The following is a 15,369-nucleotide window of genomic DNA, read 5'->3' as shown; positions in this document are numbered from 1 at the left end:
TTATAATACAGAGTGACATGTTTATTATCAGCGTATAGATACTCAGTATTATTATACAGAGCGACATGTTTATTATCAGTGTATAGCTACTCAGTATTATTATACAGAGCGACATGTTTATCAGTGTATAGATAATCGGTATCATTATACAGAGCGAGCGACATGTTTATTATCAGTGTATAGATACTCAGTATTATTATACAGAGCGACATATTTATTATCAGCGTATAGATACTCAGTATTATAATACAGAGTGACATGTTTATTATCATTGTATAGATACACAATATTATTATACAGAGCGACATGTTTATTATCAGCGTATAGATACTCAGTATTATTATACAGAGCGACATGTTTATTATCAGCGTATAGATACTCAGTATTATTATACAGAGCGATATGTTTATTATCAGCGTATAGATACTCAGTATTATACAGAGCGACATGTTTATTATCAGCGTATAGATACTCAGTATTATTATACAGAGCGACATGTTTATTATCAGTGTATAGATACTCAGTATTACTATAAAGAGCGACATGTTTATTATCAGCGTATAGATACTCAGTATTATTATACAGAGCGACATGTTTATTATTAGCGTATAGATACTCCGTATTATTATACAGAGCGACATGTTCATTATAAGTGTATAGATACTCAGTATTATTATACAGAGCGACATTTATTATCACTGTATAGATACTCCGTATTATTATACAAAGTGACATGTTTATTATCAGCGTATAGATACTCAGTATTATTATACAGAGCAACATGTTTATTATCAAGTATAGATACTCAATATTATTATACAGACCAGTGACTATATTTGGGCATAATGGATTATGTATGACCTTACTGGCCCTTTAAGAACCATCTGGGGACATACTGGGGAGTTACTGTGTGACCACAATTTCATGTATAAGAGGCACATGGTGAGAACAATGGATGAAGCACATGGTGAGAACAATGGATGGCGGCCATTTTAACTCACAGACATTGTTGTGACTTTTCTACACGGTGCCATCTCGCCGGTATTTGGTGCACAAAGACATCGTGCAGTAGTTTTAAAATATACAACAGGGGACACATTATACAGTAATTATTTTTTATATAATCTGTATATGTTCTGCAGAATCTGCATTAAACTGTATCTTCCAAACTACTGAATGGATCTGGGTGAATTTTGGATTTGTGGTTCACCCAGATCCCCTGGCTCTGATGATATACTTTATATGGGGTTATTGCATGTTTTGGGGTCACTGTGGTATTTTTTATAAAACTGTATTCCTCTGCTTGTGATAATGAGATTACCCATTGTGTTCAGTAATCCTATTACAGGCAGAGGGGAGGATTTTGTGTGGGAGTGTCTGTGTGTATTGTACCGATTGATTGGTTGTTTTGTCCAACCCTGTGGGCTGTACTATATTTGTGGATTGGGAATAAAAGAGACTGCATGTGCTAGTACAGTCAGTTCCTGTTTTAACCCTCAAAGTGAAGTGTCGTCTCATTCTTGGGGGAGGATTTATTGCATGCTTTTTCAGTTTGACTGCTAGGAGTGCAAACCTATTCGCATGGTTCCTATTCAACTGTCTACAGCATTCAGAGGATTTATATGCTCAATAAAGTAATACTTCCTGATATTATTTTTAAACCTTTGTCCCTCTAATTTAAGACTATGTCCTCTTGTTGTGGTCGTTTTTCTTCTTTTAAATATAGTCTCCTCCTTTACTGTGTTGATTCCCTTTATGTATTTAAATGTTTCTATCATATCCCCCCTGTCTCATCTTTCCTCCATGCTATACATGTTAAGATCCTTTAACCTTTCCTGGTAAGTTTTATCCTGCAATCCATGAACCAGTTTAGTAGCCCTTCTTTGAACTCTCTCTAAGGTATCAATATCCTTCTGAAGATAGTGTCTCCAGTACTGTGTACAGTACTCCAAGTGAGGTCTCACCAGTGTTCTGTACAATGGCATGAGCACTTCCCTCTTTCTACTGCTAATACCTCTCCCTATACAACCAAGCATTCTGCTAGCATTTCCTGCTGCTCTATTACATTGTCTGCCTACCTTTAAGTCATCAGAAATAATCACCCCTAAATCCCTTTCCTCAGATGTTGAGGTTAGGACTCTATCAAATATTCTGTACTCTGCCCTTGGGTTTTTACGTCCAAGATGCATTATCTTGCACTTATCCACATTAAATGTCAGTTGCCACAACTCTGACCATTTTTCTAGTTTACCTAAATCATTTTCCATTTGGCTTATCCCTCCTGGAACATCAACCCTGTTACATATCTTAGTATCATCCGCAAAAAGACACACCTTACCATCAAGACCTTCTGCAATATCACTAATAAAAATATTAAAGAGAATGGGTCCAAGTACAGATCCCTGAGGTACCCCACTGGTGACAAGCCCAAGCTTCGAATATACTCCATTGACTACAACCCTCTGTTGCCTGTCACTCAGCCACTGCCTTACCCATACAACAATATTGGAATCCAAACTCAAAGATTGTAGTTTGTTGATAAGCCTTCTATGTGCAACAGTGTCAAAAGCCTTACTGAAATCGAGGTAAGCAATGTCTACTGCACCACCCTGATCTATAATTTTAGTTACCCAATCAAAAAAATCGATAAGATTAGTTTGGCATGATCTCCCTGAAGTAAACCCATGTTGTCTCTGATCTTGAAATCCATGTGTTTTTAGATGTTCAACAATCCTATCCTTTAACATGGTTTCCATCACTTTACCCACTACTGAAGTTAGGCTTACTGGCCTATAGTTGCCCGACTCCTCCCTATTACCTTTCTTGTGAATGGGCACAACATTCGCTAACTTCCAATCTTCTGGGACTACTCCTGTTATCAATGATTGGTTAAATAAATCTGTTAATGGTTTTGCTAGTACACCACTAAGCTCTTTTAATAGCTTTGGGTGTATTCCATCAGGTCCCATTGACTTATTTGTCTTTACTTTTGACAGTTGAAATATAACCTCTTCCTCTGTAAACTCACGTGTAATAAATGACTCATTTATCCTTTTTCTTAACTGAGGTCCCTTTCCTTCATTTTCATCTGTAAATACCGAACAAAAATATTCATTGAGGCAGTCAGCTAGACCTTTATCCTCATCTACATACCTTCCTTCTTTTGTTTTTAATCTAACTAATCCTTGTTTTACTTTTCTTTTCTCATTTATGTATCTAAAAAAGGTTTTGTCCCCCTTTTTTACTGACTGTGCTATTTTCTCTTCTGTGTGTGATTTGGAAGCTCTTATAACTTGCTTAGCCTCTTTCTGCCTAATCTTATAGGTCATTCTGTCTTCCTCACTCTGGGTTTTTTTATAATTACTAAATGCTAACTTTTTGTTTTTTACTATTTTGGCTACATCTGTGGAGTACCACAGTGGTTTCTTGAATTTTTTGCTTTTACTGACAAGCCTAATGCAATTTTCTGTTGCCTTCAGTAGTGCAACTTTTAAATAATCCCATTTCTTTTGGAATCCATTTAAATTGCTCCAGTCTGATAATGACTCCTTTACACATATTCTAATTTTGGAAAAGTCTGTTTTTCTAAAGTCTAAAACTTTTGTTTTTGTGTGGTGTGACTCAGTCACTGTTCTTATATTAAACCACACTGACTGATGATCACTGGATCCTAAACTTTCACCTACAGTAATCTCTGATACCAAATCTCCATTTGTTAACACTAAATCTAGTATGGCCTCTTTACGAGTTGGCTCCTCAACGACTTGTTTTAGAGACAATCCCAGTAGGGAGTTTAGAATATGTGTGCTCCTGGCACAAGCAGCTATTTTTGTTTTCCAATTTACATCAGGAAGATTAAAGTCACCCATGATGATAACTTCCCCCTTCATTGTCATTTTAGCTATTTCTTCAACTAGTAGATTATCTAACTCTTCAATTTGTCCTGGGGGCCTATAAATCACACCTACACGAGTTACTGTGTGATTACCAAATTCTAACGTAACCCAAACTGACTCTATGTTCGCCTCACTAACCTTTATTAGGCTAGATTTTATGCTATTCTTTACATACAGGGCCACCCCTCCCCCTTTCTTGCTGTCAGGGACCAGGAACCAGACAGAGACAGAAGTAGATGCAAACACACCTTATTTAATAAATAACAAATAATAAACAAAAGCAAAGTCCAGGAATCAAGCAGGGGTCAGTCACCAGAGCGGGTAGTCAGACAAGCCAGGATCAGGAGCACGGAGAGCAGCGGAGTCAGGAACAAGGCCGGAGTCAGGAACCAGGATCAAACAGGAAACACAGGAACAAGGAGACTTCTGGGAAACAGGAAACCACGCAAGGGCAAGGAGGTTCTGGGCTTAGCTGCTTAAATAGGCAGAACTGATTAGCAGCAGGGTTGATTACTACTCACAGGTGAGTAACCGTGGCAACAAGCAGAAGCAGCTCATAGTAATTGCAGCTGCAAACTCAATCACTGGAACAGAAAGGTTTGCTGTTTAAAACAGCAAAGAAGCCCTGACAGTACCTCCCCCTCAACGATTCCCCCCATCTCTGTTGGTGGGTCCGGGCTTCATGGGGAAGCGGGCGTGATAGGAACGAAGGAGGGATGGTGCATGGACATCAGAGGCTGGAACCCAGGAGCGTTCCTCTGGACCGTATCCTTTCCAGTGCACCAAGTATTGGATCTGTCCTCTGAAGACCCGTGAGTCAATGATGCTGCGTATTTCATATTCCTCATGATTGTCAATCAGGACAGGACGTGGACGTGGCACTGAGGTTGTGTAGCGATTACAAACCAACGGTTTCAAGAGGGAAACATGGAAAACATTTGAGATGCGCATGTTAGCAGGAAGGTCAAGTGCGTAAGCTACAGGGTTAACCCTTCGAAGTATACGAAATGGCCCAACGTATCGGGGTGCCAGTTTTTGTGCGGGAACACGGAGGCGTAGGTTGCGGGAAGACAGCCAGACCCTCTCTCCGACCTGATAGGTAGGTGCAGGAAGGCGTCTGCGGTCGGCCTGGAGTTTGTAGTTCTGCATTGCGCGTTGCAAAGAACTCTGAACCTGCACCCAAGTGGAACGGAGTTCCCTGAGATGTTCCTCCAATGCCGGTATCTCCTGTGGCAAGAACGTATCAGGCAACATGGACGGTTGAAACCCATAGTTTGCCAGGAACGGGGATAGCCGGGAGGAGGCATTAATCGCACTATTGTGGGCAAACTCCGCCCAGGGTAGCAGATCAGACCAGTTGTTCTGGTGGTCAGAAATGTAGCAACGCAGAAACTGTTCCAGTGTTTGGTTAGCTCGTTCCGCTGCACCATTGGATTGCGGGTGGTAGGCCGAGGAGAAGGAAAGCTGAATTCCCATTTGCGTACAAAAAGCTCTCCAAAATCTGGACACGAACTGGCTACCCCTATCTGAGACTATCACTTTGGGTAACCCATGCAAACGAAAGATCTCCCGACCAAAAATTGTTGCAAGTTCCTGGGAAGTTGGTAGTTTTTTCAAGGGAATGCAATGCGACATCTTCGAGAATCGGTCAACAACCATGAGAACGACTGTATTGCCACGGGAGACCGGAAGATCTACGATAAAATCCATGGATAAGTGGGTCCAGGGTCGTTCACCATTAGGTATGGTTTGCAGGAGACCCACTGGAGGGCGTCGTGGGGTTTTGTTTTGAGCGCACACAGGACAGGCAGCTACAAAAGCGGCGACATCTGAACGGAGACTAGGCCACCAAAATTGCCGGGATACGGACCAGATTAACTGGTTTTTGCCTGGATGTCCAGCTGCTTTGGGGTCGTGGTATGTACTCAATAGTTTCGTACGGAGGTTAATAGGTACAAAACAACGGCCATTAGGTTTCTCTGGAGGAGCATTACTTTGTGCAGCCAGAATCTCCTCGCCTAGGGGTGAGGTGAGGTTAGTACGGATGGTTGCCAGTATATGGTCCGGAGGAATCACAGGAGTAGGGGTTATCTCCTCTCTAGATGGAGGGGAGAACTGTCGAGACAAGGCATCAGCCTGGACGTTTTTTGTACCGTGCAAGTAAGAAACCACATAATTGAATCTTGATAGGAAGAGAGCCCATCTAGCTTGCCGGGGGGGAAAGTCGCTTAGCTTCAGAAAGATATGTTAGATTCTTGTGGTCTGTGAGTATGAGGATTGGCACTGAAGTACCCTCAAGAAGGTGCCTCCATTCTTTGAGAGCTAAGATTATGGCTAGAAGTTCTCTATCACCAATCTGGTAGTTGCATTCCGCCGGGTTCAATTTCCTCGAGAAATACCCGCACGGATGCCTGGAGCTCTCTGGGTTAGGACGTTGAGACAGGAGGGCGCCCACTCCTGTCTCAGACGCATCGACCTCAAGAATGAATGGTAAGGCAGGGTTAGGGTGTGCCAGTATAGGGGCAGCAGCAAAGGCGACTTTGAGAGACTCAAAGGCAGTAATGGCTTCCTGTGACCAATGCTGTGGATCAGCATCTCTCCTGGTCATGTCCGTGAGAGGTTTAACCAAGGAAGAAAAGTTGCGTATGAACTTCCGATAATAATTGGCGAAGCCCAGAAACCGTTGTATAGAGCGAAGACCCGTAGGTCGAGGCCATTTAAGTACAGCCGAAAGTTTCTCCGGATCCATAGAGAATCCAGTATCTGAGATAACATATCCCAAGAATGTAACCTGTTTGCAGTGAAACTCACATTTCTCCAATTTGCAGAACAGACTATTTTCTCTAAGTCTCTGTAGAACACGAGAAACGTCTGCGTGATGGTTCTCGAGAGATGTGGAATGGATCAGAATATCATCAAGATAAACCACCACACATTGCTGCAGCATATCTCGCAGGACGTCATTTATAAATTCTTGGAAAACCGCCGGAGCATTGCAAAGACCAAAGGGCATTACTAGGTATTCGTAATGGCCGCTCCTGGTGTTAAATGCGGTTTTCCATTCGTGGTCCTCTTTTTTATCCGGACGAGATTATATGCCCCTCTCAGATCAAGTTTGGTGAAGACCGTTGCTCCCTTGAGGCGGTCAAATAATTCAGTGATTAATGGAATGGGGTAGGCATTCTTAATAGTAATGCGATTGAGACCCCTATAGTCGATACAGGGTCTCAACTCGCCATCTTTTTTCTTTACAAAGAAAAAGCCGGCCCCGGCAGGAGAAGATGACTTCCGAATAAAACCCTTAGACAGTGCATCGGTAACATACTCCTCCATGGCTCGATTTTCTGCTACAGACAGTGGGTAAATCCGGCCCCGGGGAGGATTGGTACCCGGTTGGAGTTCGATACCACAGTCATACGAACGGTGTGGTGGCAGAACGCTGGCTTGACCCTTGTCAAACACATCTTGGAATTCTTGGTACTCAGCGGGTAAGGAAGAGGCAGAACATGCGCCCAAAACTTTGACCGGTTTCAGGAGACAGGACAATGTGCATTGCTGGGACCATGATAATATCTCAGCTTTGTGCCAATCAATTGTGGGGTTATGCTTCTGTAACCAAGGGTATCCCAAAACAACCTGGTAATATGGAGAGGAAATGACCTGGAATTGGGTCGTCTCATGATGTAGAGCCCCTACAGCCAGAGATATGGGCACGGTTTCTTGGGTCACGTGGGTTGGCTGTATTGGTCTGCCATCGATGGCTTCGAAGGCTAGTGGGGAGTTGCGAGACTGTAAGGGTATAGAGTGCTTTGCTGCAAATGCACAATCTATAAACAAGCCTGCGGCCCCAGAATCAAGTAACGCCCGGGTTTCAATGGATGAATCAGACCAGGAGAGGATAACAGGCACCAAGGGTTTGTGCACACATATCTCTGGGTCTGCAGAAAGACCACCCAAGATCTGCCCCTGACAGTATCTTGGGTACGGACCCTTTGCCGGACGGATCGGGCAAAACTTTAACATGTGACCGTGGTGTCCGCAGTATAGGCACAGGCCCTCCCTCCTCCTAAAGGCTCTCTCCTCGGCCGAGAGGCGTGAGAAGCCTAACCGCCTTGGCTCCACACAGACAGAGGACTCAGGACCAGGAGGCAAGGGAGGTGAGGGAGGTTCGGGTGGGCAAGAAAAGCTCGGTGCCAAATTTACAAGAGGCCTCCGCAGGCGCTCCTTGGATGAGGATCTCTCTCGGAGTCTGATGTCAATGAGGGTGACAAATGATATCAGTTCCTCGAGATCTTTAGGTAATTCTCTGGCTGCCATCTCATTTTTAAACACATCGGAGAGACCCTGTGCAAAGGCAGCCACAAGAGTCTCGTTGTTCCAGCCACCCTCTGCTGCCATGGTACGGAATTCACTGGCATACTCGACAATAGTTTTTGTGCCCTGAGAATTAGACATGAGTAGTTCGGCAGTAGGGGTGGAGCGAGCTGGAATATCAAAAACCCTATTGAAGGATGCAACAAATTCAGGGTAATTGTAAATAATAGGCTTCTCCGCCTCCCAGAGAGGTTTTGCCCAAGCTAGGGCCTTTTCAGACAGCAAAGAAATCATGAAGTGAACTTTGTCACTGTCTGTAGGAAATGCCTGGGGCAGGGTTTCAAGGTATCCTTTAACCTGATTTATAAATTCTCTGCACTGTGCTGTCATTTCTCTAGCCGCTACAGGTTTGGAGGCTACAACCGGTGCTAGAACAGGAAGTGAGGCAGAGGCGGCCGCAATCGCAGGCTGGCCGGGTACTGGATCCAGGTGGGCATACTGGTCCAAATGGTGGTTCTGCTGGTCCCACTGGGTAAGCAGGTTAGGTATAGGTGTCTTGCCTGTACCATCTGTATTCATGGCCCTTGCGTAATGTCAGGGACCAGGAACCAGACAGAGACAGAAGTAGATGCAAACACACCTTATTTAATAAATAACAAATAATAAACAAAAGCAAAGTCCAGGAATCAAGCAGGGGTCAGTCACCAGAGCGGGTAGTCAGACAAGCCAGGATCAGGAGCACGGAGAGCAGCGGAGTCAGGAACAAGGCCGGAGTCAGGAACCAGGATCAAACAGGAAACACAGGAACAAGGAGACTTCTGGGAAACAGGAAACCACGCAAGGGCAAGGAGGTTCTGGGCTTAGCTGCTTAAATAGGCAGAACTGATTAGCAGCAGGGTTGATTACTACTCACAGGTGAGTAACCGTGGCAACAAGCAGAAGCAGCTCATAGTAATTGCAGCTGCAAACTCAATCACTGGAACAGAAAGGTTTGCTGTTTAAAACGGCAAAGAAGCCCTGACACTTGCCTTCCCTGTCTTTTCTATATAAAGAGTAACCTGGTATTGCTATGTCCCAGTCATTTTCCTCATTATACCATGTCTCAGTAACAGCGACTAAATCTACACTATCAGTTGCCATTATTGCCACAAGTTCATGGATCTTATTCCCTAAACTGCGAGCATTTGTAGACATGACTCTAAGCTTATCATTTTTTTAACACACTTGCTACAGGCACCTTCTGTCCTTATTTTGGGGGACTATTGGATTGATGTTTTATCACCCTTTTGCCCCCCCCCTCCTAGTTTAAATACATCCTAGCAAAACCTCTGAACTGCTCACTGAGAACATTTGTTCCCTTTTGAGAAAGATGCAAACCATCTTTTTTGTACAGTTTATTTCCATTCCAAACAGAGCTACCATGAGCAATAAAGCCAAATCCTTGCTCCCGACACCATTCACCAAGCCACAAGTTAAAGTCCCTAATACGCATCCGCCTGTCATTCTGAGTGTTATGCACAGGCAGAACTTCAGAGAATGACAATGTGGAAGCAACCTGCCGTATATCATTGGCAAAAACACTAAAAACTTCCTTAACCTCTGAAACCTCATTGCAAGCCAAGTCATTTGTCCCTAAATGGACAAGTACATCCAATTTCCCTTCCTGCTTTGCTTGCTTAACAATATTACAGATACGTCTCCTGTCTCTGTGAGCAGTAGCTCCGGGAAGACACCTCACAAGACCACCATTGTCAATCTCCACACCTCTTATGATGGAATCCCCCACCAACAACTGCTTTCTATTATGCCTCACCATAGTCTTCAAGCCTCTATGCACAACACCACTAGCCTCAGTGCCTCTCTGCACAACACCACTAGCCTCAGTGCCTCTCTGCACAACACCACTAGCCTCAGTGCCTCTCTGCACAACACCACTAGCCTCAGTGCCTCTCTGCACAACACCACTAGCCTCAGTGCCTCTCTGCACAACACCACTAGCCGCAGTGCCTCTCTGCACAACACCACTAGCCTCGGTGCCTCCCTGCACAACACCACTAGCCTCGGTGCCTCTCTGCACAACACCACTAGCCTCGGTGCCTCTCTGCACAACACCACTAGCCTCAGTGCCTCTCTGCACAACACCACTAGCCTCAGTGCCTCTCTGCACAACACCACTAGCCTCAGTGCCTCTCTGCACAACACCACTAGCCTCAGTGCCTCTCTGCACAACACCACTAGCCTCAGTGCCTCTCTGCACAACACCACTAGCCTCAGTGCCTCTCTGCACAACACCACTAGCCTCAGTGCCTCTCTGCACAACACCACTAGCCTCAGTGCCTCTCTGCACAACACCACTAGCCTCAGTGCCTCTCTGCACAACACCACTAGCCTCAGTGCCTCTCTGCACAACACCACTAGCCTCAGTGCCTCTCTGCACAACACCACTAGCCTCAGTGCCTCTCTGCACAACACCACTAGCCTCAGTGCCTCTCTGCACAACACCACTAGCCTCAGTGCCTCTCTGCACAACACCACTAGCCTCAGTGCCTCTCTGCACAACACCATTAGCCTCAGTGCCTCTCTGCACAACACCACTAGCCTCAGTGCCTCTCTGCACAACACCACTAGCCTCAGTGCCTCTCTGCACAACACCACTAGCCTCAGTGCCTCTCTGCACAACACCACTAGCCTCAGTGCCTCTCTGCACAACACCACTAGCCTCAGTGCCTCTCTGCACAACACCACTAGCCTCAGTGCCTCTCTGCACAACACCACTAGCCTCAGTGCCTCTCTGCACAACACCACTAGCCTCAGTGCCTCTCTGCACAACACCACTAGCCTCAGTGCCTCTCTGCACAACACCACTAGCCTCAGTGCCTCTCTGCACAACACCACTAGCCTCAGTGCCTCTCTGCACAACACCACTAGCCTCAGTGCCTCTCTGCACAACACCATTAGCCTCAGTGCCTCTCTGCACAACACCACTAGCCTCAGTGCCTCTCTGCACAACACCACTAGCCTCAGTGCCTCTCTGCACAACACCACTAGCCTCAGTGCCTCTCTCCACGACACCATTACACTCTGAAAGTGCAGAAAATGAATTATGTAGAGCAACAGACTGTGCAATATGCCTTTTATCCACAACTCCAAGTCTACCAGATCCTACAGTAATCCATCTGCCATTCCTAGTATGTCTCTGCGGCAGTGGCTTTGCAGCAGTTCCAGCCTGAGTTTGTTTACCAGATAATTTACAAATCTCAGACTTCAAAAATACAATCTCCTGCCGCAAAATAGAGAACTCTCTACAGATTAGACAACAACCAAACCTCCAAAAATTGGAACGTGAAACAAATGCAAAGCAACTATTACACTGAACTAATTCTGCCATTCCAATTAGGTGAATAATTTAAATCAAACAAACCTTAACTTTTTATTTATCCTCCTGAATACCTCGGATTACCTCCAGTTTATCTCCAGAATATCTCCAACCACACACACACTTAGAAGCAACACTTAGATGAAGCAACCAAGCTCTATTATCCAAGCTAATGACAACTACCCTTATATACTCCTAAAATCACCTCCCACTAGGAATGTTTAACACCTGGGTAGGCCTCTGCTTATTAGCAAACAATAGCTAATTTAAATAGCAATCAATAGCAAGTAGCTACCTAATCCAATCAAATGCCTTATAATTACCAACAGGAAATCAAACCTTGTGCAGTCAGTAACCTTTTCCTACAGATGAATCTTACCTGTAACAGTAAAAAAGAACTCTTAGCACAACTCTTAGACAGTTGAAGCTTCTGTAAAACTCTCCAGAATATCTCCAACCACACACACACTTAGAAGCAACACTTAGATGAAGCAACCAAGCTCTATTCCATATACATATGTATATGCTTAAGATGCAATGTGTAAACTGTGAATACAATTAGTCATGAGTACATAAGAAAATAATTACAAGGATACATTTTTAAACATGAACTAAAAAAAAAAAATATAATAAAAACAAGCAGAAATATTGAAAATAGGGAAAATTAAAAAGATCAAACTGTATATTGAGACCCTGTGGGGCAAGAGTCTTTAAATTAAATGCCCATTCCATCTCTTTGCTGCCTAGAATTTTTTTAATGTCTCCACCTCTCCAAGGGATACCTATGCATTTAAGAAGTTTAGGGTTTTTTCCGTGTTAAAAAAAAAAAAATGCTTAGATACTGAATGGTTTTCATAACCTTTTAGGATGTTCTGGCAGTGTTCTGCCAATCTGGTTTTTAATTCTCTAGTAGTCATGCCCACATATTGAAGACCACATGGACATTCTTATAGATAAATAACGTTCTTTGTGCTGCAGTGAATACAATTTTTTATAGGGTATGTAATAAATGATTTAGAAGAAGTAGTTTTTGATTTAATTTTATCGTACGTACGTTTACATACTATGCATTTATTGCATTTAAAAAAACCTTTGGGTTTATTTAAAAAGGAGCGGGGACAGAAAGAAGAGGTAGTATGGCTTTGTTTAGTATAGTTTCTTGTAAGGATGGATTTAAGGGACACAAAAGGCAGTCAGTGACAGCCTCCATTTTTTTTTTTAATTCTTTATTTTTGCAGTGTAAGATTGACATCCGCTTGTCAGCAATGCCACAACAGCATTTTCCAACAATTTTGAACATACAGATTAGTGAACAGTTATGTAGCATTTAGGTGAATCGTACACATTTTTATGTTAATGAGGCAGATTAAGTATACGTTGGTTAGTCGCATTAGTTAAAACGAGTTACATCTTCGTTTGGTAGCAGTAATTTAGGATTAGCGTTTCTATTGCATATCATCGCATTAGTGTCAAACAATATTATGGTTTAGCTTGGTTTAGGTGTGGGCTATACATTTTATACAATATCAGTCTGTCTAAACAGTACACAGTGCTGAACGCTACTCTCAAGGGTGTCGCTTATAGGTAGTTTGCACACTAAGTTATGCTGTTCTAAGCTTTAGTCTGACAAGTCAGGGAAGATCACAAGTGCATATGTATATACAGATGGGCTTACTGACATATGATAAAATAGAATAACAGGTAACAAGCTTAACTGAATCTAATGTTTAGTGGTGGCTATTGTGGCTTAACACGTATAGAGTTGGGTGCCATAATACATTATATTGACCCCTGGGGTCGAGCCAACAGCATTTAGAGTAGGTAGAGAATGCCTGTGGGAGGTATGCAATCTAATAGGAGATGATTAAGCAAGGCAAAGGCTTAAAGAAAAAAAAAACTAAACAATGAGCTGAATCACTGAACAAAATAAGAGGAATATCGTGCAGGGTCTGAGAGGCATAGTGGCTGCAGGGTTATGTACCATTTTTATAACATATGTCCAAACAATTGGTAGTTAACCTGCAGCTCAGATGCAGTCCAAGCGTTAAAAAGTTCAGCCAATGCCCAGGGAGGGGGGGTTGCTAGCAGGCGGATGCTTCAGACCTGCTCCGATGTCGCCCCGCGGCTTGCTAGCGTTGCTTCGGCCGGTTCTCTGTTTGTTGAGGCTACGTTTCTCCCAGCTCTTCTGCAGGGCCTCCAGTTTTGTGTCCTTAAGGGTGCCCCTCGTTCGGAATGCAGCTCTGCCGCTAGACCCCGGGCTGGACCTCCAGGTTAGGCCACTGTATGTCGCTGGGGTTGTGGAATGTGGGGGTGCACCATGCTCGTACCAGGTTCTGGCGTCATGAGAGGTACACGTAGGTTGGGCTCTCCTGACACTCCAGCTCCTGTGAATGTGGGAGCGAGTGTCGGCAGAAATGCCATGCGGCTCCCCTGCCTGCTTTGTTGGTCGCTGTCGCCTGCCCTGCTGTGCGGTCGTTTGGGGATTCGCGGTAGGGGCCCATAGTAGCGGCGCCGGGTTACTGGTCGGATCCAGGGTGCCATCACTTTCACCGCTCTCCTGCCGGTCAGGCCCTGGTTGCAAAGTATCTCCCAGAAGCGCTTGCACTGCTGATCAAAGGCCTCCAGGGGCCATGCGCCCGACTTAATGCTTGTGTCCATTACCGTGGATTGCTGCTGGGCCGGCATCTTGGGTGCGGCTCCACCTCGTGCAGTAACTCTGTTCCCAGAGACTCTCCGGGGCTCCGGCCAGCAGGGACCGGGATGACCCCCACCGGTCCAGGGGGGGGGTAGGAGTAGAGTGGGTCTGCTGGACGTACCAGTCGGTATGGAAGTCGGCCGCACTTCCCCCTCCTAGCCGTCTGCAGGCCTCAGATTGCTGCCGCGGTTTGCGGTATCGTAGGCCTTGGGGAAAGGTGTCTGCCGGTTTGTCGTTGTGTGGCCTCAGTCGTTGTGCGATATCTGGGTTTTTTCCCCAAGAAGCCGGTCCGGCGGTCGGGAGCTCGTGCAGCACACGTCCGCTCAGCTCCGAGGTCAGGCTCCGCCCCCCAGGATGGATTTAAGGCTGGGTGCCCCTCTGAATATAACGTGTGGTTTATCGGGAATAATACCAGCTAGAGTCTCATCCTGTTTTAATATATGCCAATGTTTGTTGATAATATTCTTCATAACATTATTTTTGTTATTGAAGTCAAAGATAATTGGCAATGTTGGGGCATTTTTGGAGGCTTTATTCTCTCTGTACTCCAAAAAGTCTGATCTCTCTTTCTCCCTAACATTTTTTTATGGTTTGGTTTAAGTTGTTTAACCCCTTAAGGACCAAACTTCTGGAATAAAAGGGAATCATGACATGTCACACATGTCATGTGTCCTTAAGGGGTTAAGGGATACATTTTTTGAGAGAATTTACTCAATAGCATTTGAGTTTGAGCCTCAAAATCTTGGGTAAGGGAACAGTTCCTTCGAAGGCGAAGGAACTGGCTCTTGGGTATTCCATGGAGCCACGGTTTATAATGGCAACTCGACATATCAATCACTTTATTTGTACATACTTAAAAAAAAAAAAAAAAAAAGTTTTAGTATGAACCTTATTGTTTTGAATAAAAATTTCCAAATCTAAAAAGCAGATAAAAGATTGACTGTATTCATGTGTTAAAACTATACCATTATTGTTTTGATTTTAAAAAAGTAGAAACTGGTTGAGGGAGTTCTGTGCCTTCCCAAATAAAAAAATAAGTTGTCAATATATCTAAAGTATGTGACCAGGTTTGCCTGCCAGTCATGCTC

General features: G+C 44.2%; 1 protein-coding gene across 1 annotated transcript in view; it reads left to right on the top strand.

Moving 5' to 3' along the window:
• The window catches only part of LOC134568436 (oocyte zinc finger protein XlCOF7.1-like), a 382,451-nt gene that overhangs the window by 1,556 nt on the left and 365,526 nt on the right, over positions 1-15,369 (top strand). The window lies entirely within an intron of this gene.

This window comes from Pelobates fuscus, chromosome 7, assembly GCF_036172605.1.
Source record: "Pelobates fuscus isolate aPelFus1 chromosome 7, aPelFus1.pri, whole genome shotgun sequence".
Classification (NCBI taxonomy): domain Eukaryota; kingdom Metazoa; phylum Chordata; class Amphibia; order Anura; family Pelobatidae; genus Pelobates; species Pelobates fuscus.
This window is presented reverse-complemented; position numbering and strand designations above follow the sequence as displayed.